We start from the raw sequence: 21,352 nt of genomic DNA on the forward strand, positions 1-21,352 counted from the left end.
GGCCCCTTGTGGGTGGGACCATCTCTGGGCTGCTAGTCTTGGTTCTTTTAGAGAGCAGGCTGAGCAAGCCAGGGGACGCAAGCCAGTAAAGAACATCCCTCCATGGCCTCTGCATCAGCTCCTGCTTCCTGACCTGCTTGAGTTCCAGTCCTGACTTCCTTGGTGATGAACAGCAATATGGAAGTGTAAGCCGAAAAAACCCTTTCCTCCCCAAGTGCTTCTTGGTCATGATGTTTGTGCAGGAATAGAAACCCTGACTAAGACACCTATGTTATAAGGATTAACAACAACAAGATAAGTGCAGGTAAATGAACCCTGGGATCATTCTCTACATTTTAGTACATTAGTCTCGGCTTCCTTTACTAAGTATTTTATACCTCTGTAATATACGTCTTACCTAGTTTTCTTTGGTGGTCATAAAGTTGTCTTGTTTCTCAGTTTTCTAAGTGCTAAGAACCAATATTGAATAATGCTTGCTGGTATGGGAAAATTAACTAAGTGTGCCTGGAAATTGAAACTAGAGTAGTGAGGCTGATACAAAGGATAAAATATGACATCATGCTATCACAATTTTACGTGCATTAGAATCTAGGTCCTGTTTGAAATTTAAAGTAAGTTTTTTCTTTCAAAAAGTGTCAAAAGTTTTAAGTAGGTGTGATAAGACATCAGGAGTAAGGGGAGTCTTTGGTAGGATGTGCATTGCATGGATTGTGGTATTCTAGTATGTCTCATGTCATACTGTGATCCTCCACGATTCTCACGATCCATATAAAACATTTAAAATACATTGTAGTGGCCAGTTGAGTCAGTATAAGTACAGGACACGTGAGGAGGTTAATCTAACCATTTTATAATGCATGTGTTTGTTTATATTTAGTTCCTAAACTTCTGGTGGCCTCTGGATACTGGCCAAGTGATATTCTAGGTAGACATGAATCCCTGCATTCCTCATGCATGTGGTCAAGTCAAGTACATAAATAAGCAGTTCACAAGTCCAAATGGCAGCCGTGGGATTATAATGGAATACCAAGCCTGGGCTAAAGAGCCAGGGTGTGTTGAAACTGATACAACTGTAAAATAAAATGGAATAAGTGTAATACTTTTATTGGCAACAAAGAATTTTGTGTGTGTGTGTGTGTGTGTGTGTGTGTGTGTGTCTGCTTGTGAGCAAAAGATGTGAAAGTAATAACTTCTGAATTCTGACCATCTTATGGGGGCCTATTTGCCTTTACCATTTTTACAATGTTCCTTTCTTTTTCTAAGTTATGGTCTTGGATCCAAGGTGACTTCAGATCCTGGATAATGTGAAATCTCTAGCAGTCTCTTTCATCTAGATTTAGTGTACAAATTGTTGCCTCTGGACAGAACAGAGAGCCATTTAGTACTATCTCTTACAGAAATTTATGCTTCTGGTCTTTGAGAAAAAAAAATCCCCAAAGAGTAAGTTAAGATATATATACATATATATATATTACTCTGCTGCTGCTGTGCTAAAAAAAGGATTATCAAACGCAATTTTAAAAAGAAAGGCTTTGTTTAGGCTTATGGTTTAGGAAGGGTTCAGTCCATCACGGAAGGGAAGACATGGCAGAGGGACAGTGAACCCAGACTGGTGATCAGAAAGCAGAGAGGTCATACTTCATCCATGTTTCAGGCAGAAGAAAGACATTCCTGGTAAATAGCCAATTGCCCCAACCATAAACCAAATGGGATTCTGTTTTATAAATTACCCTGAAAGTGGTATTCTGTTATAAGCAACAAAAATTTCTTAAGGCAAGCTCCAGCATATTTCTTAATGTGGGATGACTTTTTATAGGGCATTGCTAATATGTATTCCCCCCTCCATTGCACCTCATTATCTAAAGAGTAGTTATATATAGTGTTAAATTGTTCCATAGAAGAGGCAGTGTGATGGTTTGTATATGCTTGGCCCAGGGAGTGGCGATATTCGGAAGTGTGTCCTTGTTGGAGTAGGTGTGTCACTGTGGGTATAGGTTTTAATACCCTTGTCCTAGCTGCCTGGAAGTCAGTGATCTACTAGCAGCCTTCAGATGAAGATGTAAAACTCTCAGTTCTTCCTGCACCTAGCATGCCTGGATGTTCCCACCTTGATGATAATGGACTGAACCTCTGAACCTGTAAGCCAGCCCCAGTTAAATGTCACCCTTATAAGAGTTGCCTTGAGAGGTGGGACTGGGTGCATGGGTGAGGGAGCAACCTCATAGAATCAGGGAAAGAGAGGAAGGGATAGGGGGTTTCTGGAGGGGAAACCGGGAAAGGGGATAAAATATAAATAAATAAAATATCCAATTAAAAAAAAAGGAAAGAAAAAAAAAAAAAGAGTTGCCTTGAGCCGGGCTTGGTGGCGCACGCCTTTAATCCCAGCACTTGGGAGGCAGAGGCAGGCAGATTTCTGAGTTCGAGGCCAGCCTGGTCTACAGAGTGAGTTCCAGGACAGCCAGGACTACACAGAGAAACCCTGTCTCAAAAAACCAAAAGAGAGAGAGAGAGAGAGAGAGAGAGAGAGAGAGAGAGAGAGAGAGAGAGAGAGATGCCTTGGTCAGGGCTGGAGTGATGGCTCAGAGGTTAAAAACATTGGCTGCTGCTTCTGGAGAACCAGGTTCAATTCCCAGCAACCACATGGAGGTTCACAACCATGTGCAATTTCAGTTCTAGGAGATCTAAGGACCTCTTCTGGCCTCTTTGATCACCAGGCATGTGCATAGTGCCCAGACAGAACACCTATACACATTAAATAAAGTAAAAAAAACAAAAAGAGAAAGTTTAAAAAATAAAAGAGTTTCCTTGGTCATGATGTCTGTTCACAACAGTAAAACCCTAACTAAGACAGGGAGTAAATATTAATTTCATCAGTACTATAATCTGCTCACTAATTCGTGTGATCATATTAGTTATAGCACTGTGCTGTGATAGATATACAAACTCCACAACACACTTGTCTTAAAGTATACCTATAAGAACCTAGGACTCCAACCTGTGAATCAGACACTATATGTATGATATGAGAAAACATTTTTGTATTGGTCCTCGATGAAAAGCAATACTTACCATACAGTTTAACAAATCTATGATAGCACATTCTAATTTTTATAGCATTTCTTTATAATTTGCAAGACTAAAGGCAATCTAAGTGATCCAAGAAACTGTTTGCTGTGATTTGAAACATAAATGCCACACACAAATGCTCAAATTTTGAAATTTTTCCAGAGAGTAGTACTATCAATACACAGGGGGCAGAATGGAAAAAATCCTTATACATTGCAAATCTACCAGCAAATTAGGGAGGGTATGGAACCTTTAGGAGGTGGGAATTAGCTGAGAGAAGAAGATGGCCAGAGATGGGACCTTGGTGACTCTCCTGTGGTCTGCTTCCTGGTCCTCTGAGAAATGAGGGGTCTCTATATTCTGTTTTCCAGGATCTAAGATGCTTCACTGTCCCCTCCCACCCATGATGGTCTGAAATGTAAAATAAACCTATTTATCCTCAACTGTTTCTGTCAGGTATCTTGGTCAAAATGACATGAAAGCAACTATACCATAGTTAACATTAAAGTCTTTATGTCCATAAAATTAACAGAATATGTACCCTCAAAAAGTCCCTTTTCTATTAAATAATGGGGGAAAAAACTTGCGGAAACTTGCCAGAGTCAACAATTTCAGGATTCTGAAAATTAACCAGAAGATTGCAGCAATCTGAAGGGTTTTGTTTAAAAAATAAGTTTCAATCAGTTGTTGAAAATATATTTTAAAACTAAAAGAAATATGTATCTTCACAGGTAGTTTAAAAATGGCAACCCTTCCCTAGGAAATTTACAAATTCAGTGCTGTTCTACAAAAAATAGTAGAAGTAGTTTGGAGGATGTTCAGTTCCTCAAAGTATCCAACATGGCGTTATTATACATGCCTCAGCAATTAAAATAATATAGTCCTTAAATCACATTGCATACTTTGAAATTGTGCATAGCAATGTTTATTGCAGCATTAACTGCAAGGAAAGATTCTCGATCTTATAGCACAAGCCATTGCTGTTCTGTTCAGGAATTTTTTCCCCCTGTTCCCATATCTTCGAGGCTTTTCCCCACTTTCTCCTCTATGAGTTTCAGTGTCTCTGGTTTTATGTGGAGTTCCTTGATCCACTTAGACTTGAGCTTTGTACAAGGAGATAAGAATGGATCAATTCTCATTCTTCTACATGATAACCGCCAGTTGTGTCAGCACCATTTGTTGAAAATGCTGTCTTTTTTTCCACTGGGTGGTTTTAGCTCTTTTGTCAAAGATCAAGTGACCATAGGTGTGTGTGTTCATTTCTGGGTCTTCAATTCTATTCCATTGGTCTACTTGTCTGTCGCTATACCAGTACCATGCAGTTTTTATCACAATTGCTCTGTAGTACAGCTTTAGGTCAGGCATGGTGATTCCCCCAGAGATTCTTTTATTGTTGAGAATAATTTTTTGCTATCCTAGGTTTTTTGTTATTCCAGATGAATTTGCAAGTTGCCCCACCCCAGGATCCATCCCCATATACAACCACCCAAACCACTATTGCATTTGGCAGAAAAAATTTGCTGACAGGACCCTGATACAGATGTCTCTTGTGAGGCTATGCCAGTGCCTGGCAAACACAGAAGTGGATGCTCACAGTCATCTATTGGATGGATAACAGGGCCCCTGAAAGACCCACAATGTGAGGACTCCCCCCATGTTCTGACTCAGAGAGGAGACACCTCAAATCACTCACGAGAAATGGTCTTGCTGCAAACTGCAAGAGGACTTTTAATTTAAGAGCACTCTTGGGCCCACGGTCATACACCACGCAGGGGTAGAGGGCCGTGGCACCCCGAGTAGCTGGGTAAGGGGGTATTTAAAGGAAGAAACCACAACTCGAAGTGGGGAGGGCATTGTTGGAAAATACCAAAGATACCTGTTAAGAGTCACAAGGAAGTACAAAGTCACAAGAGTCACAAGGAATACCTGGTAATTGTTCGGATTATCTCTCAAGACAGTTTCTAAGAGCCCCTAACAATAGCACATTCTTTGAATGAACACTCTTTGAACCCAGGAAGTGGGTGGGTGGAGGAATGTTTTATGATTAGCATACCTTGGAGCACTGAATCACAGAGGTCACATTTTCAAGCCTGGGCCTAAAGGCCTAGAATTTTGCTTTTATATTTTTTCACCCCCAATGGAGGAGCTAGAGAAAGCACCCAAGGAGCTAAAGGGGTCTGCAACCCTATAGGTGAAACAACAATATTAACTAACCAGTACTCACCCCCAGAGCTGTGTCTCTTGTTGCATATGTAGCAGAGGATGGCCTAGTTGGCCATCAATGGGAGGAGAGGCCCTTGGTCTTTCGAAGATCATATGCTCCAGTACAGGGGAATGCCAGGGCCAGGAGCAGGAGTGGTTGGGTTGGGGAGCAGGGCGAGGGGAGGGTATAGGGGAGTTTTGGGATAGCATTTGAAATGTAAATGAAGAAAATATCTAGTAAAAATGAAAAAAAATCATAAAAAAGCAAGGAAAGAAAACTGAAAACAACAAAAATGCAAGTGAAAAAATGGATAAATTGTAACATAAAAATAGTATATCTACCAGAATGAATAATCAGGAAAAAAGCGACTGTAAAATATTAATACATATTGTAAATATGCATTAAGTGTAATAAGTAAAATATTAATACATATTGAAACATGGATGAATCTAAATCATTATTAAGTGAAATTTTCAGAAACCGGTATATATTTTATGATTATTTTATATGAAAAATTTAAAATATAAATAATAGATTGCTGATTGCCAGGTACTTTGACTAAAGAAGTATAGAGTGTACATATTAATAAGTATTAATTTTCATTTTTATGATGAAATTTTCTTGAATTAATGTGGTGATACTACAATTTTATGAATGTAGTAGAACCAGTGAAATATATGATTTAAAAGATTGACTTTATTGTGAATTTTATTTCAGTCAAAAATTCAGGGGGCAATAAATAAAATGTGGCATGGTAAAATATTCACAAAGATGAATGAGTAAATATTTAATATTTTGACACTGAAAAATATTCAAAATATATTGTGAAGTAAAAATGTTAAGGTACAAAAATGTTAAGGTACAGATTACTAATAAAAAAGTAGAATTGCAGAATATATATATATGTCTATTATATTTGTGCATGAATATGTATAATATGCATAAAGGACACATGAGAGACTGATATGAGAGGCCTGTGGCAAGAGAACAACTTCCACAGGAAGACACTTCTGTTCCTCTGGAGACTTAAGCAATATTAACAACTAATATTTAAATTATGGATTTGATTATTTAAAAAAAGATTCAAAGGCGAAATTATAAATAGAAAAACATTCTTAGAAACTCATATAAACCAGTGGTAATTACATTAAGAACCTTATGAAAATATTTATAAAGCTTAAAGATAGTTTCTAGGAGAAAATGCTAATAATATAAATATATTTGAAAAAACTCTTCCGCATATTAATCACTTTTCCCCCATTGCTCTGACAAAATGCTTCCCAAAAGCAACTTAAAGAGAAAGGTTTGTTTTGGTTTACAATTTTATGACAATAGTTCCTTAATTTCAATTGTCAACTTGACTAAATTTAGCATCACCCAGAAAATATAAATCTGGGCTTATGTCTATGATTCTGTTTCCAAACTTGTAAGAGAAAAACAGTTATTTTATTTAATCTACTAGTTATTTCAATTAATCAATTATTCAAAATAAACAAATATTTTATCAGTGATATATAACACATGCACAGATTTCATTTGTGATTTTTTTAATGAAAATACAATTACATCATTTTCCCCTCCCTTTTCTCTTTTCCCTGGGGAAGACTGTTTCTCCTGCTTTTGGCATTCCTTAGAAGTCTATAGTTCTTTGTCTAGGCCTGTGGCCCAGAGAGATGCTCCCCTTCCAGGATAGCATGTCTATTAGTGTTGTAACTATTGACATCTTGTTTGGTATTGTTTAGGTACCTGGAGTGAATCTTCCCTGTCATTTCTGGGAGTCACAATCCCACAGCAGACTCTGGCTCTTACAGTCTTTCTGCCTCCTCTTCTTTGGAACTCCCTGAGCCTTGGTTGCAGTGGTGTTCTGTAATTGTAGTAATTACAGCTGGGACACACACACACACACACACACACACACACACACACAGCTTGATCAGTTGTTCTCTCCATTTTAACTAGCTGTGGTTTTCTGTGATGGCCTCCATCTGTTACAAAGAGAAGTTTCTTTGATCAGGGGTGATAACTATACTAAGCTGTGGGTAGAAGAATAAGTATATAAAACACAGAAGTTAATTCAAAGACTTTTTAATGATATCATACTCATGAATGAATATGACATTTCATATATTCTTGGGATACAAATCAATATGCAGCTTTTTGTAAATGCTATCATACAGAATTCTGCAAAATATTCCTATATAGTCAGGAGTAGTTGCTCATGTTTGTGAGCCCAGCACTTCAGAAAGCTGAAGCAGGAGGGTTGCATAAATTTGAGGCTAGTTTGGGATATACAGTGCGTGTGCATCCTTTCAGCAAGAGTCAGATTTATTTTTGTTCCTACAGCTCTAATGCGAGTCCAGACCACATATATCATCATCATCAGCTTTGAATTTTGCATTTTGATATTTTTCCTGAACACTAATATGTGGCATAGAGCTCTTGTGATATTAAGCAGAGGCAAAAGCCATGTCTATACAGTCACAAAATAATACTGTCCTACACTGCATTTTGTTGCTAAAGAGTCATATTTAATAGGTATGCCAATTTCATTTTTAACATACAGTATTTTCAAGTTACATTGGGGTTATATTTTCACTTTACAATGAAGGGCATAATGCAAAGGACTATAAACCAAAAACATTTACATCAACTTACAATCATAAACAAGGTAAATGTCTCATAATATGGAAATCTATAAGGAACTCTATACATCTAATTAAATCTTGCTTATGAACTAATATAGATAGGTATTCACAGTAGATGTCATTGTGTGACCATATTTCACTAAGGAAGTACTCAAGCAGATATTGTCAATAATAATAATAATAATATATGAATGTGGGCCTTTGCCAGCATGTCACCCAAAACAAAAAGGGTTTGAATTTTAATATAATTATTAGTAACTCTCTATGGACAAGCAAACCCCTAATGAACAAGACTGAGATTCCAACTCTTTCTTAGATTGATGTGCAAATGCTCCCCCCATCCAGTCTCATTCTCCATCATTTATTTCTAACAGTCCCTTCCACTAGACAAAAGTCCTTGTCTAGAGCCCTTTTGACAAAAGAGTGTTTTCCAATCTCTCTTAAGCATGTCTTATCAGATGCTGCCTTCTTCTTTTATCATTAACATCCATCTCTACTATTAGCTGCCTCCTGTGAGTCTTGTTAGCTTGTGATGCAGTTTTTGGAGATCACTAATTGATGTTCTCCTTCACCACATTTACCTAATCTCCATGCATCATCCTTAAACTGGTGGTCAAATGGAGTGCAGTGTCCCTGGCATTTCAGATTCAGTTCCACACCCCTCCAAACAGGCAATGCTTTATAATAATTCTAAGCATTCCCAAACATAATGTATTGTGATCACATAATCAAAATTACAACAAAATGTTACGTCAAGTAGCATCATTTTTTTGAAGTGCCTAAAACAGCACCTGGACCATAGCCTTTTTCAGCAGATGTGGTTGTCAAGAAAGTCAAAATCTCAATAGCAGAAAATAGCAGGAGTTCCATATGTGGCCACTAGATGGCAACATTGCAAAGACGAAACAGACAAGTTGGTCTCTGGTGGTTCATGAAGACTGCAATGAGCAGAAGAACGAAAGACTGTAATATTGAAAAGAACGTCATTGGCCCCTGAGACAGAGAAACAATCTGCAGAAAACAAAGAGACATGGCTTGCAGACAGGCAATACCTAAGAGATACATGGATGACGCATACAAGCAGCAATATAGTACCAAAAACAATCATAAAAATTACAGAGAAATAAGGAAATAAACTGGAGCGAAGAGGGACTGAGTTTTGAGGCTCTGGGACCAAAGTTCTTGGCTTTACCATTACATTCATTAAAAGGATCCATGGCAGGACTCTAGGAACGTTAGAGAATAGAAAAATTATTATTTAATGGAAACAGAACTAATGTTTAGGATGATGAAAAATATCTGGAATGGAATAGTAGTGGTAATGGCTGCACATCATGAACATATTTTATGCCATTGCATTCTATGTTCAAGAATTAAATTAACCAGGTGTGGTATCACATGCTGTTAACATAGTTATTTTGGAAGCAGAGGCAGAAGAGTCATGAGCATGTCATATTTATTATGTATAGTTTATAATATACATAATTTTATATATAGTTTTTTTAATATTAGAAAGAATAATAAAAGGCAGCATTCGATACCTTGGTAAGGCTCCTAGCTATTACAGAATACTAGCTTAGAGTGGATGTTTTTTAATTCCTCCACACCATTAGCATAATGTTCTGCCACTAATTTCACCTCCCCATATAATGATCAGCCAGTAGATGGTTGCCTTTATTCTCTTGAATCACCACATTAGCTCCGTTAACTCGTCAAAAATATTTATTTATTCTGTATTTATTCTCAAGCTAACATTTTTGCTTTGTTATGTAGATCTTAATTCCTGTCCTATATATTTTTCTGCTTCAAAGAACTTGTCTTGCAGCTTCTTAAACACTGACAAGTGATTCCCTGAGCTTTTGTTTGTCTGAATATCTCTCTCTCTCTCTCTCTCTCTCTCTCTCTCTCTCTTTCTCCTGAATAATAGTTTCACTGGATCCAGAGTTGTTTTTTTTTTCTTTTAACCCTTTAAACATTTCACTGTGCTGTTCTTGGTAGATCTGAAGTGCAATACAATGTAATCCTTATCTTTGTTCCTTTGTCAGTAAGATAGCTTATTTAGAGATTTCCATGTTGTGTTGATTTTGATATGCATGATGTTCTTTTGGTATCAATTCTCCTTGATATTCTCGAAGCTTTCTTGGTTTGTAGACTGCCAGTAATCTTGAAATATATTTACCAACTAGTGTTTTGGAGTTTTTTCTGTTTCTTTCTCTTTTCCTCTGTATCGTTTCCTTACTTTGTATTTTTCATTGTTTATGTAATCTCACAGTTGGGCACTGTATTGTGAGTGTGTGCTTTCATCTTTCGGTTGGTTATTCAATTTGAGAAGTTTCTAATGATGCATCTTAAGCATTCAGTGTGAGTTCATCAAAGGTATTTTTTTTTTAATTTTGGTTAAGGTGTTTTGTTGTGGTGGTCATTGAAACAAAGTATCAGTAGGTCAAAGGGTAGCCTCCAATGCCTGGATACCAAGACCATACTGTCTGACTAGTTAGCATTATTTTTATTCCTGGGGTGGCCTCTTTGTGTGTATTTTAGAGCAGTCTTGGGCACAAAGGAAAAAATAATAATAAAGCACTGTTCCAAGATTTCTTCTTCGCCCACATTTCATATCCTCCTGATAAGCCAGCAAGAAGTCTTTATCGATCCAAATCCACAGTATACTCGAGGGCTCACTCTTGTCGTTATAGCTTTATAAATTTTGACAAATTTGCCTTCTCTGGAACGTTACATAGTTGAATCTCACAATACTGAATGTTTTCAGATAGCCTCATTTGTTATATACACGTAATACACATAAGATTGTTCTCTGTCTTTTCAGGCATAATAGCTCATTTCTTTCAGTGTCATTGTTGTTTTACCTTTTGGAGAGTCGAGAGACTTTCACTCACCTACTCAGAATGTCCTGCTTAATTACAAATTTGGGCAACTATGAGTAAATTGCTATAAATGTCTAATGTAGGATTTGGTGTGGATGTACATTTTAACTTTTGGGTAGACACTAGAGATAATAATCTGAGTTAAATGCTAATAGTGTGTTTTGTCTTCTTGGAAACTATCAGTCTGACTCCCAGTGAGTATCTACACAGTTTTATGTTCTCCAGAGAAATCAATGCATATTCATGCAAGCATCTGGCATTGTCAGTATTTTGGGTTTGGTTCTCTCTGATAGGCATCTAGTCACAGTTTCATAGTAGATGTTTATTTTCTATTTATGTCCCTTGGAAAGAGTTTTGTACAAATATTTGCCTTTTTAAAACTGATTGGTATATTTTCTTACTGTTCACTTTTAAGAAATCTTTTAACAAATTTTGTCCTTTACCAAATAGTCTTTTTAAGTTCTGACTTGTAAAAGTCCCCTTTCAAATCCTTTTTAATGTTTCTGTTTCTCTGCTTGCAACCTGTATATTATATATTGTTCATTTTTTCTGAGGATTAAGCATATTAATCGTAGATATCAGAAATTTCCAGTCTGATCACTTCAATATCTCTGTTGGCTCTGAATCTAGCTGTGTCCCTTCAAGTGATGTTTTTCTTCTTCTAACATATGCTTTGCACAGTTTTCAGATGAAGGCTAGTCATTATGTATTTAGTAAAGGAAGGTCAAGTAAATAGAGCATTATTACTGTAAGGTTTGTGTTTAGGTGAGAGTACAGTGCTCTTTCTGTTTTCTTTAGCTGAAGATATGGTAGAAGCTAAAAATTACTCTAGTGTCTTTGTGACTTCCCCTTTGTCTTTGGTTTTCCTTAGGAACCTCTTTGCCAATAGCATAGAACCCTTCTATCATTTGTGTTTGCAGAGTCTTTGTATCATAGTAGAAATCATACTGGTGTGGTAGTAAGGAATAAAGGTTACGTATAATGCTATGATTAAGTCTCCACCTTTCAGTATAGCTATTTGTTTCACCAGTGTTTCCTATTTCCCTCCCTTTTGTAACACAAGAAGGTCTTGGAGAAATGTATGCCAATTAGGTATTAAAATTTTAATTTCTGTTAGTGCAGGCTTTTTTGTTTGTTTGTCTTTTGTTTGGTTGGTTGGTTGGTTTAGTTTGGTTTTTGTTGTTGTTGTTGTTTTTGTTTTTTTTATATATTTTTTGAGACAGGGTTTCTCTGTGTAGCCCTGGCTGTCCTGGAACTCACTCTGTAGACCAGGCTGGCCTCAAACTCAAAAATCCACCTGCCTCTGCCTCCCAAGTGCTGGGATTAAAGGTGTGCGCCACCACCACCCAGCCATAGTGCAGGCTTCTTTAAGAACAGAATGCTCTGAGCCTATAACAAAGTACTTAGAATCCACACCACACACACACACTATGGCAAGACTGCAAAGGGTTATTTTTTCTGCTTTTCATTCTGAACATCAGACAAGGTTTCCGTAGATAAACTTTACAAATGTAAGAAAGTCCCCAGAGAAAGGTTCCCAGGGAGTTTTTTTTTTATCTCAGAAGATAATCAGTCACCACTTTCTATCAGAGAATCTCTGATCTGAAAAGAATCTGTAGGTTAAGGTCTTGTCAGATTTGTGGGGACAGGAATGACAACTTCCAAACTCTTTGCCTGCCAGGACTTTTTCTTTTCAATTTTGTTTTATTTATCCACTTGAAATGTCACCAATCTTCCCTAAAATATTTGGGTAAGCGTTCGGAGAGCAAGGACCCAAACGTACACTGTAGTAAGTATGAATGAGTCTGTGTGTTCTAAAAGTACCGCAGAGCACATTGATGTTTAGATGCAGGGCAAATGTGTTAGTTGGAAAAGCTGAAACGCTATAGAACACATCGAATGTGCCAGCCTCTCAGTAGTCTCGTATTTCAGAGCGGATCACCCTGAGCATGTTCTTGCCATCTTTCAGTTGAATGAAGACAGACAAGCACATTCATTGTATTTTTCTTTTCACAAATGGATCAGACTTTCTATATTTATTTATTTTTCTACAATTTGCCTTTCGTACTTTTTATTGGTTTTAGCTGAGATGAGATCAGACAAAATTCTATGTCCTGCTTTTTGAAATTTAAATGCTTTCTTTCATATTTCATAAACATTTCCTATATTCCTTTAGTTCATTATTTTTGATGTTGAGGACTGAAACAAAGCCCTGTGCTTGCCAGATCCATGCTGTTGTACCACATAGCTAAGTCTTCAACCCTTCCCTCTGTACTTAAATTGCTCATAGTTAAAGTCATTATACAACTATGCTGCAATATATTTAATTAAGCCCACATGTTAAACAGTGAATGTTTTCTTATTTGTTTTTCATCTATTCATTAGAGAAATATTTGTTGAATAGTTACTGTATTTGTGTCACAGCAAGTATAAAATTTCTGTCTCTCTGCTTGTATACACACATGTATATGTGTGAGCTTCATGATGCTTAAATTCAAGCTGGTATGAGTAGGTAATTCAAGCTGTTGTAAGCTGAAAACTATATCAGTACCTGATTTTGTTTTATATTCCTTTTTGATAGGTTACTGAAACTGGAATTACCAACTTGGAGAATATAAATAGTTTGAAACCCTTAATTAAAAATGGTTAAAGGTATCAGTAGAAAGTTTGAATCATTGTATTAGCTTGTAAAGGTTGCACAGGAATTAATCAGGCCTACCCTGTTCATAATTTTGTAAAGAGTAAATGATTTATTATCAAAGTACAGTTTGAAAGGTACAAATATGCAATAATGGCTCCACCAATGCTAGGTTTCCACCTCTCACCAAGACAACTATAACTGGAATTTTTATTGTAAATTTGGAATAAAATCCATTTCTCAAGCTGGACTCTGCTGCCTTGTGAAGGCAATGGTCACTTTTCTATCTCCATGTGCTTATCTTATTTCTCTTTTTACTTCTTTCACTTTGTTTTTGCCAGCAAAATTCATGCAATTTGGTTTAAATGCCATCTGTTCCAAGTAATGTTTCTTAATTCCCCAGATGAACTAGTGTGGTTAGTGCCTACCCTGAAGCCACACTGTACCTTTTTGTATACTTGTGCTATATTTCGCAGGACAATTAGTCTTCGTAAGGCAGGGAGTTGCTTTCTGTTACCCTACAGTGTGAAACACTAAATACATTATCTATATCAACTTGTAGAACAGAGGTCCTGGTTTGTAGGCTTATTCTTCAGAGTTTCTGTGCTGTAATGGTAGGAAACTCAACATGTAAAGTGCTTGTATCACAGCACAGAGCTGGGTTCTAGACATTAAAAAAAAAAAAACCCTCACCTTGATTTATTTCTACTAATTTGGCAAGCAAGAGAGGGAAGGAAAGAGAGCAAGTGAGCAGACCAGAATGGGTTAAGAAATTGCCACACACTTTACAAAGATGCAATAGAGTTAGAGAGAGTAAAACAAACACAAAACAGAAATGTGATTGAGATACCTAAATACAGAGAAAAACCACAAAATTCCCCCTTCTTCCCACCCTGGTACACTTACCTGAATCACTCATTCATCTTTCCTTCATTCATTTGTTCTGTTCAACAAACCTTTACTGAGTGACTATTATAGAAGTAACTGTATTGGAGACAGAGAGCTCACAGTCTGGGAATGGAGGTGGCTATATAAATAACAATCATACAAGGAAGACAGCATAAAATATGTATCCTGGAATGTAAAAGGAAACAAGGGTCCCAGGCTAGAGCTAACTTGCAGAGCCAAGCAAACAATAAGCCTCTTTCTGCTGCCTACAGCTAATGTTAATAGCTCAAAATTCATTAAGCACATATCTGCCAGGGATTTATGTATTTTACAAACTTTTGGCCACTTCTTTTCGAATAACGTCATCCCTAAAATGGCCAGGAAAGTTAGGGATAGTGTTTACTTATTTTCTTGAGTTTCTTGAGTTTCTTTTTTTTTTTCCAGGAGTGGATATGGAAATGGGGGGTTGGGGGGCTTATACCAGGTAGGCAAATGTCATATCATTAAGCATTATCTCCATCATCATAATTTTATATCATTTTAGCTATTTTATCCTTTAAATTGGAATTAATCTTATTTTCTGTCCATGTTTTCATCCTCTGATTATAACTTCCCCGATATCAAAACAGAAATGCATAAGAAAAAATTATAGATGTACGCCTCTTTTCTTTTTGCCAGTATTTGTGGTATCATCCGCAGATGCTTTCTTATTGTGAAAGCCAAATTGGCCAGTTATCCTATCCATCTGATTACCTAATTCATCAAAACAGCAGTATTCAAATAATTTTTCTACAAATAAGTCTTCTCTAAAGAAATGGGGTGGGGGTCATGATAGGAATCTTATGCTTTGTGAGCCTATCAATACCAATTATGAGACAGCTACAGGATAACTAAAGACATATCAAGCAATTTGAGGACATTCTGAATAGCATATGTAGACTTGTGCAGAAACAGCACAAAACCCTTGCAATTATAACCAGCCACAGTCAACAAAAGATAAAGCCATAAAGCAAGCCAGGCTACAAAGCAGACCACTGTTTGTTGGGCACCAGTGTCTTCTCACAAAGGGAAATGATCACCCAAATTATAGCAATCTGCTACCTTACAAATAACTGGGACACAAGATCCTCTAAGCCTTCTGATGTGAGAAGACAACATAAGTGGGGAAATCTCTCTCTACTTTGAAATCAGGATAATTATGATTCGAATTCTGGTTCTGACATCTATTAGCTTTGTAGCCATATGTCACTCATTTTTTCTCTCTCAAACTGCAAGGAAGTAATTGTATCCACTTCGTGGCCTGGCTTTGAAAATTAGGTGACATTATACATCAAAAAATGCATGGAAGGGGAGTTCCTAACAAAGTCAAAACAAATGTATGTTGTTTGAATTTGAACGATGTCACTCTTTTAGGACTTTTGTTGAGTCTTCCAGGCTCTTCAGGTCTCAGTTTTCTCATCTTGTAAAATCTTTGGAAAACTTTTGCAGCGAAATGAATTAGAATATAACAACAACAGGAAAACCATAATTCATGGTTAAAATGTTGTTCTTGTGTGTATGTCTCTGTATGGTATGGGTACATGGTACATGTTTGTGTGTGTGTGTGTGTGTGTGTGTGTGTGTGTGTGTGTGTGGTGTGTCTGTCTGTCTGTGTCTGTGTGTGTCTTTGTGTGTGTGTATGTCTTTGTGTGTGAGTGTATCTGTGTGTGTCTGTGTGTATCTTTGTGTTGTGTACGTGCAGATACACATGTACATAGAGAATAGAAGTTCATGTTTTCTTCAGTTGCTGTCCACTTTACTTACTTTTGAAATTTAGTATTGTATATGTGTGTGTGATGTGTGTACATATTGCAGGCTCACAAATGACACAGCACACATGTGCCACAGCTCATGTGTAAAGGTCAGAGGATGAATTGCTGGATTCTGTTCTTTCCTTCCACAATGAGGTCTGGGAATGGAATTCAGATAATCAGTCTTGCCTGGCAATCACTTATCTGCTGTGCTATCTGACTACTCCAGCTCATTTTTTTCTTTTTTCTTTCTTTCTTTCTTTCTTTCTTTCTTTCTTTCTTTTTTTTTTAGGCAGGGTCTATCATTATACCGGGGGCTTCTCAGCTTGGCCGGATTGGCTGACAATAAGCTGCAGAGGTCTGTCTGTCTCTGTCCCACTTACCTGGAACTGGGGTTACAATTGCAAACCAGACCTCCAGGCCTGATTATCACATAGCTTCTGGGTGTCCAACCTCAGGTCTTTAGGCTCGCACAGTAATTAGTTTACTGATATCTCCTCAGCTCTGTATTTGTTAGTTCTTATTTGTTAATTCAGCCTTCCCTTTCCTGAATTTATTTCCTAATAGAATGAGTCAAACTTGCTGCTATTGGTAATTAAAATGCTCTTATAGCTGAATGAACATATCAGATGCCTTGTGTGGAGGGAGAATAATTGAGGATGTATGCTAGTGCCTGGAAGGTCAATCCACTGTTTTAAATACTTCATTTCTTGGAACAGTTTGAATTTCCAGCCATTTTCACTTTCTCTAGGGTCAGGGCAAATTAGTTCTGTGTCCCTTGGTGTACTATGCATGCATGTGTGTACATGTGTTTCTTTTACTTAAAAATACATTCCTTTTGCGGAAAGGAGAGTATGCATTATGGAAAGTAGAGAAAAGAAAATGATCCACTGTATTGATATCCCAATTGACAACTTTTCTGAATCGCAGAAGCTATACTAAGTTCTTATTTCTTTGTGAAAGCAGAAAGAAAATTCAAAAATATGAAAAGTACAGCTCAATTAAAATAATATTTCCATAAACATGGAAGTTATTCAGGAAAATCTATGCCTTGTGATTTTTTTTTCCCTATGCTTCCAGGGAAAAGGGTTCTGTAATGTTCTGAGTACCACATTTCTTTTAAAGTGTACTCTTAGAGGCAACTGCATGAAAACTACCAAAACATGTCAAAAGTTCAATGTAATTTAGAGCCCCAAGCAGCAATAGGAGCTTCTGGGCTACTCTGCTGTCCCTGCTTCCCATCTAATTATAAGAGTGTGCACACACACAGGTACCGGCCTCCACATTTGGCTTTATTATGGAGGCTTCAGGATTAAACTCATGGTACGAGATGTTTACAGCAAACACTTTGAGCTGCTTGGCCATCTTTCCAGCCAGAACCACATTTTTAGATGTAATTTTAATATTTATTTTTTGAGATTAAATCATTATTACAACATTTTAATATTAACTTTCTTCCTTTTAACCCCTCACATGCATCCTCTTGATGTCTCTTAATGAACTCTCTTTTATTTGTTATTCTTGCATTTGGGTAAATATATGTATAAAACCTGCTCGGTATGTACAATGTTACTTACTTACATACATATATATGATTTCAGGACTGACTATTTTTATTAGACAACCAATTGGAGGTTCTTTAGAGTTGAGGTCTCCATGAAAGTTCCTTCTTCAGTTAGCACGCCCTATTGGTGCCGTTCTTGTTCAGATTTTTGTTTAGGCAGCTGTGATAAGACTTCCAGTACAGTTTCTCTGGAATTTCTGGGAGATGCAATCTCATGTCAAACTTCCTGTTGCTTTAGCTCTTACATTTCTGCTCTCTCTTTGTCAATGATCCCTGAACTGTGAGTGCAGGAGTTTGCTACGCACACTCCAGTGAAGTCTGCTTGGCAGGCCGAGAGGCCTGGAAGCACTCACAAGGCAGGGAGTTTCAAGAAAACTCAACGTTCTGGAACCAGGCATTCTCATAACCCGTATACTCATACCCTATCCCTGCGTTAGTCTGGTGTATGGATCCACATGCCCTCTTTTAGTATTATTTTATTATAAGTGCCTTTAAAGATTGAATTCTGACATAGCTAAGCCTTCGCCAATGTTCCAACATCCTAGAAAATCCTTAGACAAACTTGTAATTCAGTAGGAATTTAGTGAGAAGGTTAACTATTCAGTAACATTCAAATTTACTTCTAGTAGAGACAGTGAAACTAATTAGGCATTACAAAGAACGGAGCTGGAATAGCTCAGGGCTAGTCTGCAGAGTGATTACTTAGGACAGTAGCCAGTCTCACCCAAACAAGGGAATACACAATGGCCTAGCTAATAGGTGGGTTTACCATGTAAGAGTTAGGGGATCCCACTGAGACAGGAATCTTCACTACAGCCAGGTATAACAGGCTACATTGCATATTAGAAGCAAGTTGGTGAATTCTTCTGACAAATGGAGATTCTCCACAGATACTTAAAAGAACAGCCAAGTTACACTCATACAAGAATTTACCAAGGCCTAGGAAATAGGGGGGTTGTGGTATTGCATTTTTCATGAGAAGGTCTGGTAGAGCAGAACCCCCGGGTGCTAGCTTTCACAAGGCTCAAAGGAGTAGCACAAATTGTGACTAGGGTGTGAAATCCTTACCTGTCATTAGCTGACCCTAAGCAGAGCTGTTTTATCTTTACTGTAAACATTACCTAGTTCCTGTAAGTCCTTTTGAAGTCATTCCTTTGTTTTGTGTCAGGTAACTTCAATGTACTTTGCCTGCTGTGACATCCTACCCCTTTGTTTTCTATATTATATAAGACTGGTGTACACTTTGTGACAATACATTCAGATTCTACACAATCTCTCATGTGATTCTGTCTGTCATTCATTCTCCAACTCCTTGTCCACCTGCAACCAGAGACCCGTTCTATGCAGACAGGGACCAAGAGGGTCTGCGACAGGAGTTGTGTTGTAGATGTATCAGTTTAGGACTGGAAAGACACTATAATGTGCTCTTTGCATTTTTCATCAGTTAGATGTCTGTTACAAAGGTAATTTTATTAGATGAGGAGGTGAAAACTACACCAATTTGTAGGTATGAGGATAGATATTTACCATTTGGTTAGAAATTATGCTGTTTTAATAAAGTGGTGGTTATATACTCTCCTTCAAGATTCATAACTTCACTGGGCCTGGATATAGGTTTTCAGTACCAGGTATTATTTCCCCCTTTATTGGGCACATCTTTAGTCCAATTACAGAGCTGTTGGTTACTGGGAATGTATAGATGGCACTATTGCATCCTTTGGGTTATCAGGCTGGTCTTTCTTGTAAAGAACTACATTTTAATTTACTCTCAATCTGACTCTACATGTGCTGATGCCGATGAATGTCATAGGACAATTAGATTGATAGAAAACCTTTCAGAAAACATGTATATTTGATAAAAATTGCATTGCTTTTCTATCAAGCAACTAAAAAGAATATACAACAAAAGTTAATATTTCCAGACAAGGTGTGTTGGTCCACACTTTTAATCCAAGAACTTGGAGACAAAGACAGGTACACCTCTGTGAATTCAGGTCTAGCACTAAACTCCCTGAATTCCAGGGCAACCAAAGCTACATAGAGAGACCCTGTATAGATAAATAAAAATAAATAAATAAATTCCATTGTTCTCTCTCCCATAATGTCTCTGAAACTATGCCAATTTCCATTTCTACTAGGGATGAACAATGGTATTCTAATACTTACTGTCTGGTGTTGAACATCTTTTAATATGTCCTTTGGCTGTTTATCTATCTTCTTCAGAAAAAAATATTTATAGGCCCTTGTTCTAAATATTTTTAACCTTATTTAAATTGACTAAAGTAGCTTCAACTATTTTACATATATAGTGTGTGTTCTTTTCTATCACTCTGACCCTCTTTTATGTCCTCATCTCCCTCAACCTGTTCTTTTCCTTTACCCACACTACTGCCTTTGCTTGGTTTTGTGACCCACTTGATTTTCTTCTGGACCATCTCTGTGACCACAAGTGTATAACCCTTGCAACCTGGAGGGCTTTCCATTTGCTACGTAACTGAAGGCAATGACTTTTTCACCCCCAGAACCCATCAGGTGTCCATAGTTTAGCATGACAAAGTAGGGCCCATAAGCCAATTCTTGATTAATGATTGGTTGTTTACAGCCTTGTGTGCACACTTGATGAAGACAACCACAGCTGCTTGTTGTGAAATTGTGATTGTAACGTCTAAGCCATTCCCTGAAGATGGAATTTCCTATTTCTTCTCCCTAGCTTCTGGCTCTTTCTGCCTTCTCGTATCTACACAATGTTCCTGGAACCTCAGAGGAGGTGGTATAAATGCATTGTGTAGGTCTGAGCACTCAAATAATCATTTATTCTAAGCATCTAAGATACAGTGATTCTTGACATTCACTGCCATTCATTGCAAAGAGAAGATTCTCCGATCAACAATGAGAGTAGCATTTGTCTATGGATATAAACAAAAATACTTAGACCACAGTGAGGTACCCCTTATGGTCTATGACTTCCCCAGCAATGATTTTGGGACTACATTTATAGTATCAGATATACAGTCTGTCTTATGACACAGACTTCAACTACAATCAGATAGTGTTTGGTTATCCCCCCCCCCCAAAAAAAAAGTAACAACACTGTTTTATCAGTGAGCACATCATACCTGGCAGGGTAATGTTTGTTGCATAAGATACTTTTTTTTTTCCTGAGGAGGTGCAACATACACATGTCTATTTAACACAGAAAAAAAGAGAACACAACAGAACAAAGTAATGACTGCTCCAATATCCCACTTGGTGAACCAATTCATTTCTTTATTTGAGTTGCTAATAGGAGTATGGGCGAGGGCATATGCACAAGGAGCAACTGCATCACAAAAATGCCCACCTTGCATGGGTGATAACAGCAGAACACTACAACCCTGAGTTACCTAAATAGGTTTTTCTTCTGGAAGCTTTGCTGATCAGTCTTCATCCCTGTTGAGCAGGGGCCTGCAAGAATCTCCCAAGTTCTGTTCTCCCTTTCATGTGATATATGTGACCTTTGGTTTACCTCTTGAGGCTCATAAGCCTCCCTTTCCTCCTGGAGAAAATGTTTCAATTTTCAGGGAATGGTGCAATTTGGAGGAACATGTCATGTAACAGCATAGTAGTTGATAGGGTTCACAACTAGGTTAGACCATTGATACCTTATCTGTGTGCAGCCTGCAAAGAACTTTCTAAT

Source organism: Mus musculus, chromosome X, assembly GCF_000001635.26.
Source record: "Mus musculus strain C57BL/6J chromosome X, GRCm38.p6 C57BL/6J".
In the NCBI taxonomy this organism is placed as follows: domain Eukaryota; kingdom Metazoa; phylum Chordata; class Mammalia; order Rodentia; family Muridae; genus Mus; species Mus musculus.